Here is a 10,928-nt window from a genome sequence, read left to right on the forward strand (position 1 = left end):
TCTTTGTAAGTATCTATTTTTTTTTCCCTTCAGCTTCAGGAAAAAGGAGTTTTGGAATTGAGGAGATGGATCCAGGATTCAATATCACACTGTGCTTTTTGGCTCTGTGTGTATGTGCGTTTCCTGTGTATCCAAAAGACAGAGAGGAGGGGAAAAAAAGGGGAGGGGGACAGGGAAGCAGATGAGAAAGATAGTCTGAATTTGTATTCATAAAATAAAACTGGTATCCCTGTCCCCAGACCTCTGCCCCAATTTCCGGTCTCTAACCTCAGCATCAGTGCTGACCCACTTCTGGCTATTTTTATTTGTTTCCTTGCAAATGTTCACCATGTGATCAGAGCTGACCCTTTGTCAACTTTGTTCTTATCCTCTCTGCCATCTGAGTCCAAAAGTGCAGCCCTCCCCTCCTTACTCCCAATGATTATCGGCAAGTTCAGAGTCAAAGGACGGCGGGGTTTTACTGGCGATGTGATGAACAAGTGACTCCTCTCCTCCCCACGAGACACACGAGGACAAGCAGGGGCTCCCTGCGCGGAGCCTGGCGCCCTTGGCATCACCTTTGGTCTGGCTCCCCCGGGGACAGTGATTCCATCTCCAGCATCTCGGGGGCACGTGGGTGCTGGGGCTCCCCGCTCGCCGGGCAGTGGGTGTGTGGGTACTTATCTCCGATTATGGCCTGAGTCAGCAGTGGAACCAGGAAGTGGACTCAGGGTCCGGCGTGGTTGGGAAAGTTGGGTGTATTTACTTTCCTCTTAAAGCAAACTTTGATCGGCCCTTTAATAAGTTACCGTGAAGGATATCGCGCTGGAGAAATTTGACTTGGCACCCAAATCTAAGTCACATTTTGATAAAGGAGGAAAGGGAACGGGGAGTCTTTTGCGTTCTCTCAGCTTTATCATTAACCCAAAGTTTGGAAATATATTTGCTTTTTGAAGTGTCAGTTTCCAAGTTTTTAAGAAGGTGATAGTTCTCTCCTGATGAGGGAATTTGGCACGTAACCAGGTGGCCCATGGCGCTGTTGAGACCCTGCAGGGGCCGGATGACCAATAAAAGCTGACCTTGACTTCAGACAGCTTTAAGTCTCGGCTGTGTCCTGTTCCATGCCACCACGGGAAATCCTTTCATTTCTTTGGCCTTCATTTTCTTGTCTGTAAAATGGGGGGAAAACCCCTTCTCTCCCTTGGAAAGTTGTTACAAGATTCAAAAAGGAGGCATCTGTGAAGGGCCAGATTGGGGCAGGGTGGAAGGTGGTGTGTATATGTGTATATATATATACACACACACACACACATATACACTTAGTATGCAAGATGTTAAGGTTATGTCTTCATGAAGTCATTTTACTGTATGGAATAAAACTTCTGTTTTCTCTTTCCAGAAGCTTCTGCAGGAAGTCACCTGCACAAGGTAGGAAACGTGATTTCAGGGGAGGGAATAGCTCAGTGGTAGATGCGTGCTTAGCATGCACAAGGTCCTGGGTTCCATCCCCAGTCCCTCCATAAAGAAAGAAAAAGAAAAAGAAAAGAACGACCTGAGTGGAAAAAGTGAAATAACAAAGAGATTTCCCCCTGCACTTCCGTGCTCGTTTCCGCAGGCACGAACAGGGCCACCTTCTGGAGGGGAAGGATGTTCTTGCCTTGGTGCCGACAGGCCCCAGACCCTGGGAGTGGCCAGGGGCAAAGGTTTCCTCTCCTTTTTGCTGACAGCACTTCCTCATTCAGTGCAGCCATCTGTGAAAGAGGAAAGAAAAAAACCCTCAGGAAGAGAAAGGAGGCCCTGAGGACGCTTCTCAGATGTCTGCCGTGCTCTTTGGGGGCCTTTTATTTCCTTGTTTGCCCAAAGGGCCCAGGAATAACTTCTTGCCGGGAGTTGTAACAGGCCTCGCTCTCTTTACTCCCGTAGAGGACGTGAGCAAGGATGCAGGTCACCTTGGTGACAAGAGTATTAAGAGCAAAAGGGGAGGAGAAGGAGTCGGCAGGGGGTGGGCATCCAAGAGATGAGGGTGTAGGGTGGGCGGGCCTCAGGGGTGGCCATGAGCGATGCACAGTCTCTCGAGTTTACTGCTTTTAAAATTTTGAATTGCTGGGCACTGGTCATTCTCCACAATCTCAGTGATAAAGTCCTCCTGTCATTGGGCAGCGGCTCCGGCTGCTGCACTCTGTGTGCACTGGGTGAGCAGGGTAGAAAGTGGAACTCAGAGGAACCCAAGACATCTCTTTCCTCTAAAAGGGGCTGGAGGAGCCAAGAGCTCAGGCATCCTTGGGGGTCAAAGAGTGATGAGGGAGGGAGAGAGAGGTGTGCACAGCGCAGTGAGTGAGAGGAGCCCAGCTGGTCCTACCCCTCCCCCACCAGTCCACGAGGCAGGGCCTGGGAGTGAAGCCCATGATGTGGCTGGGCTGGGCTGGGCTGGGGGTGGGGGCATACTTCGGAGAGAATCTGGTAACAGATCTTCAAGCAAAGCAGACAGCTCTGGAGAGTGCGGGTGTGACAAAGAATGGCAGCATGCCTCCCCTTCCGTCCCCACCTGCAGATGGGTGCTCCTTCTGCCCCGCTGTGCTTCTGCTACGTCTGGTCAAAACACCTCTATAAAGACTCCTACTTACACTCAACAGGGTAGGTGCTTCTAACCACCATAACCTTCTGGTGAAAGGCACGGAATTATACCCATTTAACAGATGAGGAAATCGAGGCTCAGAAAGGGACAGGAACCTCCCTTGGGAAAGCAATGGGTCTGGGGATGGTCTGTCCCGGGTCTGCCACGTCATACATTTATCTTTCAGTTCTGATTTCCCATCTACATTTTCTTTGCTTTGTTTGTCGCTGAATTTTGTCTTATAAATCCTAAAGCAGAAGGGTGATTATGAGTGGGTCATAGCAGTCCTTAAAAGCTGGGCCAGAAAATTTCACCAGGTCAGTAATTTAAACTTTGGATCCTCAAAAAATAATAATGTGAAGCAAAACCAAGTAAAAAGTGATCCTTGCACCTGAGCTCTCACGTGTTTAGAGAGCTCATGCTTCCTGGCTCTCAATGGCTGGAGTAATCATTTCTTCCCAGGGCTGTGTGCTGTGTGAAGGATCGTTTCGAGGGAACACATGGCGCTCCCCTTAAGCTCAGTGGGCCAAACTTACTGCAAAAGTCATCCCCTTTGGGAGTCTTTGAAGGGTGAAACGCCAAACAAACAGGCAGCCCCTCAAAGGGCAGGGTGTTTCCAGAGGCGCTGGGTTTCCGTAAACGGCAGGCCTGAGTTTCAGAGAACAGTTTACTTTGTTTTCTTTCTCTTTTTGGTTGGGGGAGATTAGGTTAATTTGTTTATTTATTTAATGGAGGTGCTGGGGATCGAACCCAGGACCTCGTGCATGCTAAGCACACGTTCTACCACTGAGCCCTACCCTCCCCCACCTCAGGAAAGTCTGCTTTGAGGGTGACCCTGGGGGAACGTATTCTTTAATGGGTCCCTGGAATCTTAGCTCAGGGGCAGGTCTGAGCGCAAGGATCTACTGGCTGAAGTGCCTCCTTGTTGCGGGGGCTTTTTTGGTCTGGAGAATTTGAGCGAGACCGTCACCACCACCCCAGAGTGCAGGATTGGCTCATCTCCACACCGATTTCTCCAGCACAGAGGAAGCCTCAGAAAATGGGGGAAACGTCTTAAGTGGGGTGCGCCTGATTGGCAGAATCCGGTGTGATGCAGGCCCCTTGTTGTGACTCATAGTGGCCCGTCTACTGGGTCCCTTGAGCCACGGGGACCCTGAGCAGTGGGTCAGCCTGAAGGATGCGCCAGCCTGAGGCTTCGCTCAGCGCTCAGGGCTGCTCCAAGGGGAGGGAGGCCGGAGGCCGGGCGCATGCGCGGTAGGCCTCAGATGATCCAGCCGCGGGATGCGGCGGTCAGCCTTCGTGCCTTGCCTTCCTCAGTGTTGGAACCCTCCCGAATTCGAGAGAGAAATCTGGAATTAGAGAAGGAAGACCAGGCCCGTCCGGGTTATTTATGTGTCCCTGGATCGCCTTTGTTCTGCAGAGCGGTGCGCATGAAAGGCTGGCCGGGCCGGAGAAGTGCCTCGCACAGGGCGACTTGCACAGGAAATTGGAAATTGGAAACCGAGGGTCGGCCCCCACTCCGCCTCTGACTCATGCTTAAACAAACCTAACAGCCGCTCTGACCTTTGCTCCCTCCATCTGGGGCAGGCCGGACCTGCCTGCAGCCCACTATCCCCACCAGGCCGAAGGCTCGCGAAAGCCCAGCCTCTGGGCAGCTTCCTGTGGGAGAAAATCCTTCAGGTTCCAACAAATGCCGTGGATGCGGCCCATGATTTTGTGTGTGTTTGTGTGTTTGTGTGTGTGTGTGTGTGTCTTTGACAAAGTGAATCCTTAATTTTTTTTTCTCTTTAAATTTTCATCCATTATATTCATCAACGCAGAGAGATGGAACATTTGGCAAAATTATTTTAAGTAGCACTCCAACCTGTGATCATAATTTTAAATCAAGGAATTTGCTGAGCAGCTGGGGGAAGAACAAAGGGCTGGAGAGTGATTTAGGGCCTGGGGGAGGGGAGGCTGCAGGCCCGTAGCAGAAGCAGCTGGGGCAGGGGCAGGGTGTGTACCCACCCAGGGGCAGCCGGCCTTCTCAGCCCGGTGGTCCCTCTACACAGGGCCACACTGAAGTTTCCATCTGCTGAACACACCACATGTGACACTTAAAAATATATCCACGGAAAAGAGGACTGAGATTCAATTTAAAACGATGGCTGAGAACTTCTGCTCAGGAGTGGGACAGACCTGGCCTTGAATCCTGGCTCTACATTTTGCCAGCCTCAGTTGAATCATCAGTAAAATGGGAACAATCACAGCAGTAGCATCTTGGGGATCTGATGCAGTTACTAGCCCACAGCAAGTTCTGCTGGTCTAGTTACTAGCACAGAGGAAGCGTTCAAAACGTTATTATTCTTGCCAATATGCAGAAGTGGACTGCTTCTCTGCTCTGTCTTTGCAACGGATTCATTCAACAAGCATCTATGTTTCAGGAACAGGGCTGGTTGTTGCAGGGAAGCAAACATGTAAAAGCACAGGAATTTCAGCTGTTAGATAAATAAAAGTACTTTGAGTTCAAAAAATAGTAATGACTCCCTAGAATATTTAATTAATTTACCAAGTTTTTTTTTTTAACAGATGGTCTATCAGAAACAATTTGTAAAAGGTATAGAATTTAAAAAGGAAACGGTCTTATTCTTCACTGTTTTTGAATTCACTGCTTTTCAGGAAAACTAGTATCTAAATTAATTTCTTAAAACACATCCTGCTTCGAACCTGAGAACTTCAGTCAGCGGATTTGCAGATAGCCAGACCTAGTTGCAAATAATCTGGTTTGTCTGAATGCCTTTCAAATAGTGACACGTGGGTACTCAGAAAAAAATATCACTTATCCTAAAGATATCATTATCCCATTCTGCTAAATGACAGTTTTAAGAGTGAGACGTTAGCTAGTCCAGCCTCTCCTCTTTTTAGCAGAATTTCTGATAGGAAATAGTTGAGCTTCTGACCCAACCCTGCTGAAACAGAGAGCTCACTACAGGAGGTAGGTACGTGCAGGGTTGAACAGCTCAAAAGGTTCAAGATGGAATAATTCATGGGAGATGAATTTAAGTGAATTTGCACAGCACGTGGAGAGCACCAGTGGCCTTCTTCTTGTTTTTCCTTTTATCTTGCCTTCTGCGTCTGTAGTTTGGTCTTGCTCTGACTGCCTGTCCCTCTTTCCCGGTCCACACCAAGCCGCCGCCTGGCCTCTGCCCCGAGGGGAACAGCAGTGGCCCCGGTCACCGTTGGGTGGCCAAGCATTCCGGGCCTTAGAAGTTGAGACCAGCGTTCAGTCCACTGCCTCCTCGCCCTGGTCTCCGGGGTGGCTCAGGCAGGCCCCGGTCTCTCGGAAAACAACAGTGAACTTTGTTCAGCCCAAGCCTTATTTCCCCAACTCTGCTATTTGCTCACTGGCCCTCCTCCCTCCAGCTGCTCCCAACTGCCGACCACTAGTGACGCCAGCTCCTGGCTGTTTCCGCTGCTCCAGTGCTTCCTGGAGGACAGCCACTCGGGCCGGGCCCGACGCAGCACCGCGCTGTCTGCCGGCGGCCTTGGCCCGAGGGCTGAAGCCACGGCTGGGTGTTTGGGGAAGAGCCCGTGTGTGCGCCTGCCTTTGAGGCCCGCGGGCCACAGCCAGGATGTGGACCTCCGGTTGTTTGCTCTTCACGCTCTGCTTGTAGAATTGTTAAAATTGGGGGAAAAAAAAAAGAAAACAAAGCAAGCAGGTTGAGAGCAACTCAAGTAAAAAGAGAAAAGTGATAAAAGGCAGAGGTTTATTTTTGGAGCTCTTGAATTCTGAAACTCTCTGCCTCTCTCACTTCTTCTAACTCAGCCCTGTGCTTCCCGGGGGCTGTCAGTCTCTGATCTCTTTGCTGGACTCTGGGTGGATGAGGCCCTGCCGGCTTTCTGGATCCTGGAGGGAAACCTTTCAGTGAGGTCCTCCCTTGATTTCCTGTCCCTCTGTTCTTCTGCCTTCCTGCATTCTTTCTCCCCGAGTCTGGTGTCGGCTGACTGGACGGTTATGGGCGTTGCTGGAGAAAGCCAGGCTCCCGGGGTGACTGGTTCCACACCGCATTCTGAGTGGCTCACCCAGAGGTCTCAAACCCCACGGAAATTGTCTGAAACACAAAATGGGTTTTGTTTGACTTGAATAATATTTAAAATAATTTGATTTCGTGATCAACAATGAAGAAGCAGGGAAATCACAGGAAAGCCCAGATATCTTGCTCATCTTGAAAAGATGGAGGGCTGGCGGGACTGGGTCTTTGCCCACTCGGGCACTGAGAGGCTGCTGTCCTCTGACCGGTGGTGCCTCCACTGCACTTTGCACCGTCTCTGCACCAATGGTGAAGGTCCTCCTGGACGTGGACACCGAGCATAGATACTGTTGGTCAGTGGGCTTCTCTCCCCGTCCCCGCAATGTACCTCATTCATGGCGGCCCCGCCTGATTCTTCTGTGCATTTGCATTTACTGTCCCTGCTCAGCGGAGTGTCTTCAGCAATCCTTTCCTCTGTCTTTAATAGACGTCTAGTCCCCCCCAGTCTTCTTTCCTTCACCCTCCACCCCTCCCTTCTTCTCTATCCCTCTCTCCTCTCTTCCTCCCCTTCCCTCCTTCCTTTCTCTCTCTCATCACTGTTCAAACTGTAAAATATAATATACCCATGGAAAAGTGTTCAAAGATCTATAGCTCAGTGATTTATCACAAAGTCAACATCAGTGTCATTACCCATCAGGTCAACAAATGTAATTGTGCTGCACTCTGAAAAGTCTCTCCCCTCCCCCTTCCGGCCTTGACCCCCCCCCCCGCCCCACTACAGGTCACCACTATTCTGACTTTCCTCTAAAATGTCCTTGATTTTTTGTTATAGTTTTACCATCAAAATACATGTCCTTGAGGGGAGGGTAGAGCTCAGTGGTAGAGTGCATACTTAGCATGCCCAAGGTCGTAGGTTCAATTCCCAGCACCTCCATTTAAAAAAAAAAAATTTAAATAAGTAAGTAAATAAATAAATAAACCTAATTACCACCCACCCAAAAGAAAATACACGCCCTTGAAAGCTAAAGTTCAGTTTTGCCTGTTTTCACGACTTCACATAAAGCTGGCTACAGAGTGCGCGTTCCGTCCTGCAGCGGCTTCTTTCGCCCTGTGCTGCGCCTGGGAGACTCACCTGTGTTGTTCTGTGTAGCCTCAGTCTCCGCACGCCATCGCTGGGTAGCATCGTCTTCTCTGAATATGACACAGTGTGTTTCTCTGTTGCACTTTTGATGGCCACTTGGCTTGTTCCCAGTTCAGGGCTTGAGCCAGCAGCGCTGCTGCAGTCATCCCCGTGCTTGCACGCTGGTGTGTGCGTGCCTGCGTTTCTGAGGGTTATTACCTCCAAACCTGGGTGCTTCTTTTTTTTTTTTTTTTGGTGGGAAGGTTTTAAAATAAGAATTCAATTTATTTCATAGTTACTGGACTAGTAAAGATTCATAGTTTTTCCTGTGTCAGTTTTGATAAATAGTGTTTTTTAGGAATTTACCCATTTATCTAAATTTTTGAATGTCTTGGCATGACACTGTTTATAACATCTTCTTATGATCTTGAATAAAGGTGCACTCTGTTGTAATGTCTCTTTATCATGCCTGACACTGACTGGTTTTACCTCCCCCACCACTCCGCCCCTGCTAAGTCTCACTAGAGCTTTTTAAAAATTACTTTTATAACTCTTTCCAAAGAATCCAACTTTTGATTTTGTTATTTCTTATTTTATATTTGTTTACTAGTTCATTAAATTCTGCATTTATCTTTATTTTTTTCTCTCTTTGGGTTTAGTTTTCCGTATTTTTTCTAATTTCTTGAGATGGCTGCCTAGTTCATTGACTATAAACTTTTCTTATAATCTAATATATGCAATTACAATGATAAATAATTGCCTCAGTATAGCTTTCACTTTGTCCTATGAGTTGCAATGTGTGTATTTTCATTATCATTCAGTTAAAATGTTTTTCATTTTGATTTCCCATGAATTATTTAGAAATATTTCTGAATTTTCAAATACAAGGGAGCTTTCTAATCGTATTTCTATTATTGATTTTGAGCTTAATTGTAATGTGGTTAGAGACTGTATTTTGTGTAATTTCAGTCATTTGCCACTTGCTTTATGGCTGAACGTATGGTTGATTTTTGAAATGAGTCCTTGTGTTCTTGAAAAGAATGTACAGTTAGTAGCTGTGAGTTCTATATGTGTTCATTAGGTTATAGTTGCTAATTGTGTTGTTTAAATCTTCTGTATCTTTACTGACTTGTCTGCTTGTTCTCTTAAATATTGAGAGAGGTGTGTTAAACTCTCTGATTATAATTCTGAATGTGTGTGTGTGTGTGTATGTGTATATATATATATAATTTTAGAATATTGTAACTTCCTGGGGAATTGGAACTTTTATTATTTTGAAATTCCCTTCTTTATCTCTAGTAATACATTTTGCTTTGAATTCTATTTTGTCTGATAATTAAAATAAGTGCTTCTGTTTCCTCTGGACTAGTGTTTACGTCAGACATATTTTTCCGTCCCTTTACTTTTTTCTGTTCTGTATCCTTAAGTGTTATGAGCTTCTCTTGTAAACATGATACAATTTAAAGTATTAATCCAGCCTGACAGTCTTTGTCTTTTAATTGGAGCATTAGGTCATTTATATTTAATGTGATTACTGGTATATTTGGATTTAAATCTACCATATTATTGTGTGTTCTATTTGTCTGATCTATAGCTTATGTTTCTCTCTCGTTTTATTGCTTTTTTCTAACATTTCATTTCATCTCTCTAATACTTTGAAAATTCATATATATATATATATATTTACTATCCTTCTGGTGATTTACCCCAGGATTACAGCATAAATTTTTGGATTATTTAGATCTAATATTAATTGGTGCTTAAATGTTCTTCTCAGGTATTTCAAGGACTTTGAAACACTCTAACTCTGTTTACCCTGTCCCAAATTTTATATTATTGTTGTCTTGAATTTTAGGCAATATGTATTTGAAATTCAACTTTTTTTGTATTTTTTAATGTAGCCACTATCCATTTCTATTTGTCTTTATACTTTCTCTTCTTTTTTTTATACATTTCTTTTCTTCTTGCATCTCTGACTTTCTACTTGGGATATTAACCTTGGACTTGAAGAACATCTTTAATATTTCCTTTAGTGTGAATGACAGATATTCTCACTTCTGGTTTCTGATTATCTTTAGTTCGTCTTCACTCTTGAAGGACACTTTTGTTGAGCATAAAATCCTAGGCTGACAGTCATTTATTCTAACATGTTAAGGTTATTCCATTGTTTCCTAGTTGTCATTGTTTTTATCAAGAAGTCTGCTGTAAATCTAATCCTTACTCTTTAACAGTAATCTGTTTCTTGTTTTCTGATTTCTTGTAGGATGTTTCTCTTTGCTTTGGTTTTTAGCAGTTTTATTATGATGTTCCTAGGTGTAGATTTCTTTATATTTCTCATGGTTGGAGTTTTTAAGGGCTTCTTGAATCTGTAGCTTTACGTATTTAATTAGTTTTGAAAAAAATTGTCATTACCTCTTCAAATATTGCTTCTTTCCCATTCTCCCTTCTCTTTCTAGAATTCCAAATCTAATATCCCCATGTATATTAGGACTCTCTATTATTTCTCTTTTTGCCCTCTCTTTTGTCTTTTCCGTCCTTGGATTCCTCCATGCATCATTTTCTGTAGATTTTTCTGATCTAACACCCAACTGATTTCATCTCTGTCTAGTGTGCTATGAAATCCATCTGTGACTTCTTAAATTTGTTGTTTTTCAGTTCTAGAATTTCTGTTCTGTTCTTTTTCATAGTTTACAGTTCTCTTCTGAAATTCTCAATCTTGTCTTTTATCTCCTTGAACAATGGGAACAACTGAAAATAAATGAAAACAGATGCTTCAAAGAAGAGGACCCAGAATTGTCACCAAGTCTTCACAATCACTGCATGTTTTCTCTAACAAGCCTATACTTACTGCAAAGTTTATGTCTGATAATATCAATATTTGGAGACCCAATGAGTTTGTTTCTATTTTTCTGCTGGTTTTTAGTCCTGTTATCTTTTCTTATTTAGTTATTTTTGCTTTTGTAGTGGACACATTTACAAAATTCATTGTGGAGATAATTTGAGGCCTAGGATGATGTTATCTTCCTCTAGAAAAAATTTATGTTCCTTTGTCAGGAGCCTGGGGCACAAGAACTCTGGGATGAATTGAATCCCGTTTTATGAATTGAAATGATTTGAAGGTAAGCTACAGTGTCTGCAAAGACTATTTCTGGTTAATAGCTACTCCAGTGGCGTAGTCCTTCAGGGTCTCACCCCAAAGGTAATT

The sequence above is a fragment of the Camelus dromedarius genome, chromosome 8 (assembly GCF_036321535.1).
Source record: "Camelus dromedarius isolate mCamDro1 chromosome 8, mCamDro1.pat, whole genome shotgun sequence".
In the NCBI taxonomy this organism is placed as follows: Eukaryota; Metazoa; Chordata; class Mammalia; order Artiodactyla; family Camelidae; genus Camelus; species Camelus dromedarius.